Source organism: Ricinus communis, chromosome 1, assembly GCF_019578655.1.
Source record: "Ricinus communis isolate WT05 ecotype wild-type chromosome 1, ASM1957865v1, whole genome shotgun sequence".
Lineage (NCBI taxonomy): Eukaryota > Viridiplantae > Streptophyta > Magnoliopsida > Malpighiales > Euphorbiaceae > Ricinus > Ricinus communis.
This window is the reverse complement of record NC_063256.1, coordinates 28,530,396-28,537,210: the sequence shown is the minus strand read 5'-3', so window position 1 is coordinate 28,537,210 and position 6,815 is coordinate 28,530,396. Positions and strand designations below refer to the sequence as shown.

The window sequence follows — 6,815 nt, the reverse complement described above, 5'->3', positions numbered from 1 at the left end:
AGTTCACCACTCCTTGCCGTCCTGGCCTACTCATAGAAGACTACCACTGATATGTGTTCATGGCTATCTCCTCAATTACAGTTTGCACTTTAGTGCAGGCCACCACAAAACTCGCAGCCAACTTGTGCTACATGAACTGGCATCTGGAGCTGGTCGATCTTCTTGGTCAAAAGCTCCACCTAAGCTGGCAAGGCTGATGTAGAATCTACCTAGTTCACCACTCCTTGCCGTCCTGGCCTACTCATAGAAGACTACCATTGATATGTGTTCATGGCTATCTCCTCAATTAAGTTTTGAGCCTGCTCTGGCGTCTTACTGTTGATGGCCCCACCTGTAGCTGCATCTACCATCTGCCTAGTGGCTGAGTTCAAGCCACTATAAAAAGTCTGCATCTGCATCCATAATGGCAAACCGTGGTGTGGGCAACATCTCAGTAAGTCCTTGTACCTCTCCCACGCATCATACATGCTCTCATCATCAAACTGCATAAAAGAAGAAATGTCATTACACATCTTTGCAGTCTTAGCAGGAGGAAAGTACTTATAAAGAAATTCCTAAGCAAAAGAACTCCATGTGGTAATAGTGTTAGCTGGTAGTGATTGCAGCCATCTCTTTGCTCTATCCCTCAAGGAAAATGGGAATAGCCTAAGCCGAATGGCATCATCAGTAGTCCTATTTATCTTGAAGGTATCACAAATCTCCAAAAAATTCACGATGTGGGTATTAGGATCTTCACTAGGCAAGCCCCTAAACTGTACACACTGTTGCACCATCTGAATGACATTTAGCTTAATTTCAAAGTTATTCGCTGCAACAGCTGGCCTCACTATACTAGTGTGTGTCCCCTCCAAGAAAGGTCTAGCAAACTCTTACATTGTCCTGTTTGCTTCAGCGACATTGTTGGTGCCATCTCCCATGTTTATTGGTGTATGGACAGGAGTCTCAATCTGCTCCTCCTCCTCCATGTCTAATCGCTTCCTCAGCTGCCTAAGGGATCGCTCTAGTTCGGGTAGAGGGTCTACTGGTGTAGGATTAGAACTCTTGGTCATAAACTACCTGAAATGAACAAGGCAGCAACAAACCAAGTAAATAAATGAATGAATAAATGGATAAAAAGTAAATGAAAAAATAGAAAAGAAAAATGACTAAAGTAACAAATAGCAAATTTCACTCTAGTTTTCAAACAAAGTTCTCCGATAATATCGCTAAAAACTTGTTGTGCTATGTATTCAACTACAACTAAGGCAGTGAACCTATCGATGTAGCCTAGCACAACGGCAAGTATTAAAAATATCGTATCCCTCGAGAAAGTGGAATCCTAGAGTTACTACTTCATTCTTTGTTATCTAGCCTAAAATTAATGACAGATGGTATATAGATTTTCTAATGACTAAAAGCTAAGTTCTAAATGGAATGCGAAAATGAATGAGTAAATATAACAATTAAGAAAAGAAAGCAAACTCAAAGAGGACCTAGACTAGTTGGTAATCAAACAAAAGACAACAGATTGTTGAATCCGATTATGCTATCCGTGGACGGATTCTTAACTGAATTCTTCTCTCTCGAGACAACCAAATTCCTAAACCTAAGAATCTAAAGTTGGAATATCTTCCTAACGATTGATTATTACGTTAGCCTTAAGCTTTAATTCGCCTCTATTAAGCTTAGTTAATTCTTATTCCGGCAAATTAATTAACCTTATCTCTAAGTGAAAATTAACTTGATTTTGCAATTAAATTTCTAAACTCAATTAGAATTCCTCAATTGCTAAAGTAATTATATGAACAGTAATTAACACATTCAATGTAAGAAAACTGGATTTAATTATTAATTGCAAAAAGAATACAAGAAAGGAAACTCAACCAATATCAATAATTCAGCACAAAGCCAACATAGCAAGAAACCCCAATAGGTTCAACCAATCTAGCTACACATATACACCCTTTTATTAGAATTCAATTACAGTGAAAGAACAAAGAAATCGAAACATATACACCATTTTCCTAGAATTGGATCAACAGCTCAAAGCCTAGATCTACACTGTAATCTCCAAAATTGCTCCTTAATTTGCTCCAAAACTCCTCCTCAATCTTCAATCCAAAACCCAGATCACGAATCTAATGTTCCAAGGTGGAATCCATTTCCTCAAAGCCTCTTGAAATGCCTGACAACACGTCTAGGAAATTTTCAATGAAAGATCAAAAGTCAAAGTCGCCGATCCCAAACTCCCCTCTTCTTTTTTTTTTGGCTCATTCCTTTTATTCATTGCAAAAATACGGGCGTGTTCCAACCCGTGTCTCTTAACACGAGCCTTGTCCCGGCTGTATTGGACTCTAGTTGGAAGAATGAACTGAATCGACCATGGTTGTGTTCTTGCGTGTTCTGGCCCGTGTTAACCAACACGGGCCGTGCTCTAGGTCGTGGTACCCTCGAAAAATGTGCTGCTTCAAAGTGCTTAAGCTACACGGCCTAGAATTACTACACGGACTCGGGCCGTTTTGACTTCCCAAAAGTCAACCCAAAATCAAACGCCTCTAATTACGTCCGTTTTCGCTCAGAATTGATCTAGAACTGCTTAAACACTGATATGGACCTATAAAATCTCCTGGATTATAAAAGGACATAAAACACAGGTGATCTTGGAATAAAAACACAATAATTTCTAAGAGAATACACAATAATATGCAACCAAATATGTGTAAAACTATGCACATCAAAGCTTACGCTACAAAGTCCATAGATGGATCCGGAAGCCAACTTTCTTATTGGTGTATATTAGTTTTTAATTTTATTATTGAACAAATTATTCCCTATAAATGCAAGCAATTTATGCACAGGCAAGCCAAATAACACACATAATACACCTAAATCTAGCCTATTTTTATACAACCCGAGCCCATGTTTAAGTTGTTAATCTAGCTTACTAATCATTTATGTACAAGGCCCTCCTAGTCTAGCCCAATAACTAATTATGCTCTTAAAATTCCAGCCTTTAAGCCTAATGAACTACTTCTTATGATGAGACGCATTCAATGTGATCCTAATTCTGATTAAGTCCAGGCCCTAACTAATCATGCCAAAGTCCATAAGTCTACTTGGATTTTAGGCTTTTAGGCGCAGTTTATGTTGATTAGCCTATTAGACTATCGGATTCATATTGGATCAGTTTTTAACCCTAACTCTATATGGCCCATTTTAATTAATCAATCACGTAATCATATATTTAATTAACATATAATAAAGATAAATAAACAAAATAAAGCAAAAAATAAAGCCTAATTATTACAACCCGTCTACAACTACGATTACAAAAAGGAATCAACCTAAAAACTAAGCAGAAGAAAAAATACATAAAAGAAACATCCAAAAACTAAAAGAATGATGGTTGCACACAAACAATCAATCAGCTCTATGCATAGAGCCGATTAGCTCAACGCAGAGCCAATTGGCTCTATACTAAGCCGATCAGCTCTAGGGGTTTCCCAGGCTGGTTTTTGTCGTTCACTAATACAATTTTGCATCCCTAGAGCCGAATTTCACATGCATAAACAATAAAATTGATTAGAATAAAAAAAAGATAAAAACATTAAAAATAAAAGTGAAAAAAGTAAATGGAACAATCAAAACCCTAAATTGATAAAAACCCTAACTGTAGTGAATTAATAGATAGCAGAATCAATCAAGGAAATCATGTTTAACAGATTTAATTACCTAATCATAATGATAAATAAATCTAAATATTGATCCTATAACATGTTTCTAATTAGATATAAAAATCCTAATTGGCAAAAATATCATATTTCAAAATCCTTAGTTCTTATTATCATATTCAAAACCCGGTTAACATGCATATTCATAAAAAAACTAATCTAACCATACTGATCATAGATAAAAATCCTAATCATGTTTCTAAAAATAAATAATAAAAAAGAGAACAAAATAGGAATGAAAGAATCGGTTTTATAAGGATGATGTATGCATGATTGGAGAAACCCTAAGGTTGTCACCATGAATGTTGGATCTGTGGGTAACATGTGATGAGGATGCAGTTGAATCGAAGACTGAGTAGGAATCCAATGTTGGATCTGGCTTAGAGAAACCTTTTGCCGATTTAGAAATTATTTCTAAAAATTATCTTTCTTTCAATGGTTTGTTTCCTAAAATCGTTCTTTCTTAAGTGGCTTGGATCTTCTGATGATGACTAAGAACAACAATATTTTTCTTTCTTTTCCCTCCAACCCCGCTCGCGCGGGTGCTTCCCTCTACCTCTTATTCTTCTTGACATTTATTATTTTTGCACAAATCTTATTGAATAGAGCGTCGACTTTGCATAGAGATGGTCTAGAAAAAAGGGGGGTTCCAGTTATAATCCAAAAACGACTCGTATATATATTTTATTCATTTAGTAAAGGCCCAGATGGGTACATTTTGATTTCTCATGACAAAACTCTTGTCATCAGCAGTCTTTTCAAATTTTCTAGTTGATTATTTTCTCTCTTTTACCCTGACTAGTCTTTTCAGGTTTTCCTATCAACAAGCTATTCTTTCTATTATTCTTTATTATTTTCATTTTTTATACATGGTATTCCTTGAGACGATTTATGTTGATTGGCTCAGTGAACACGTTTCCTTTTAGGTCTGAGATCTTAGCAGTACCTCTGGGCAATATATTCTTTACCAAGTACGGGCCTTCCTATTTCGGCCTGAACTTCCCTCTCGAGTCGAACGCAGTAGGTTTTGTATGCTTCAATACTAAATCACCATCTTTGATCTTTTCTGCCTTACTTTCCTGTTGAATGCCCTGGCTATCATTTTCTGATACAACTGCATGTGGTATAAGGCTTTCATTCTTTTCTCGTCAACCAAAGCCAATTGTTGATATTTTTGCTCAACCCACCGATACGCCGATATTTTAGCTTGCAATACAACTCTCAAAGACTTCAACCCCTAGATTCCCATTAGGAAATTTTAGATCCCATGGGTCATCTCCTTTAATTCGTTTTAGGCTAGAAACTCAGCTACAACCCTACCCTTGACTGCCTCCTTTGATGTACTCAATGTCGAACTCTGTTAAGAGCACCAACCATCTAGCCAGCTATCCTGTAAGGGATGGTGTCCTAAATAAATACTTCAGAAGGTCTATTTTTGAAATTGCTTGCACCTTATAAGACTAGAAGTAGTGCCTCAAGTTCCTTGTAGCCCATATCATGGCTAAGCACGTCTTTTCCATGAGGTTATACTTCAAGTCGTAAAGCAGCAACTTCTTATTGAAATAATAAACTGCATGCTCCATGTTGTTAGGTCTGCATTATGGTACCATCGCCCCCATAGCTTCCTCCTCTAAAGCCAAGTAAAGGTTCAACAGTTTGCCATCCTTTGGCGACTTTAGTACCGGTGGCTTCGTCAGTTACTCCTTGATTTTGTAGAAGGCCTTCTGACAATGTTCATCCCAAACAATTGGTTGATGTTTCCTTAAGAGCTTAAAGATAGGATCACAGACCATCGTGAGCTTTGAAATGAACCTGCTGATGTATTGCAGATGTCTTAGGAAACCTTTGGCTTCTTTCTCCATCTTCGGTATTGGAATCTCTTGAATGGCTTTGACCTTGTCCTGGTCAATCTCAATACCTCGCTGAACTCACTATGTGCCCTAACAACTTTCTTGATGTAACTATGAATACACTCTTCTTCAGGTTGAGTCTCAGGTTAGGCCTTTCCACTCGTCCTAAGAACTTATCAAGAGCTTGAAAGTGCTCTTCCCTAATTTCAGACTTTACCATCATATCATAGACATACACCTCCACCTCCTTGTGCATCATGTCGTGAAGTAAGGTAGTGGCTACTCTTGGATAAGTTGCCCCCACATTCTTTAGCCTAAAAGGCATAACCTTGTAGCAGTATGTTCCCCACTTGATGATGAACGATGTCTTCAGCTTGTCCACTACTGCCATCATGATCTGATTGTACCCGGAGAATCCATCCGTAAGGGAATACATCCAATTCGGAGCAGCACTATCGACTATCGCATCTATGTGGGGAAGAGGAAAGTCATCCTTTAGGCATGCTTTGTTCAAGTCCTTGTAATCCACACACATTCAAACCTTACCATCTTTCTTCGAGATTAGAACTATGTTGACCAACCATTTGGGATAGTCAACCACATTAAGGAAATTGGCCTAACCTGTTTATCAACCTCCTCTTGTGTTTTCTCTGTCCATTCTAGCCTGAGTCTTTCTCATCTTTTGCTTGACCGACTTGATGTGTGGATGAGTTGAGATATGGTGCTTAGAGTCTTACCCCTTGGTTTGTCCTCGTCTTCTTCCTTAAAATACCCCAAACCTCGCAAAGTCTTTTGACTTTTGAAGTCTAGCAGCTCTGTGATGTGCATAAAATACACACATCTAAATGGGGTTTTTAAGATTGATTTTATGGACATTTGGATGTGAATTGGTCTCAACACTCACCTTATACATATGTTTATGTGCATTAGGTCCAAAAGAGGTCAAAGGATGAAAAAGGAAAGAATTGGAGCATAATTGGACGTCAAAGCTTCCGAAACGAGCTAAGTACGAGCATGAGGAAGTTGAACATGGCCGTGTTGATCTCAACACTGGCCGTGTTCTCAACACAGTCACAAACATGGGCCGTGTTATAAACACGGGGAAAAACACGGCCGTGTTAGACATCAAAGAAGAAGTAGATTTTAGGGAGCACGGCCACAGAGAGTAACACGGCCAAGAACACCATCCCGTGTTGAGAACACGGCCAGGAACACGGCAGTGTTGGAGGCAGCAGGGGTTATTAATTAAAAGAAT

The 6,815-nt window shown here is 38.2% G+C and overlaps 1 non-coding gene across 1 annotated transcript; it reads left to right on the top strand.

Annotated features, from left to right (window-relative positions):
- The first annotated feature begins 408 nt into the window (after window positions 1-408).
- Window positions 409-515, top strand: LOC112534315. Its single transcript, XR_003078611.1, has one exon. It is a non-coding gene; the product is annotated as a small nucleolar RNA R71 (small nucleolar RNA).
- Window positions 516-6,815: the final 6,300 nt, after the last annotated feature.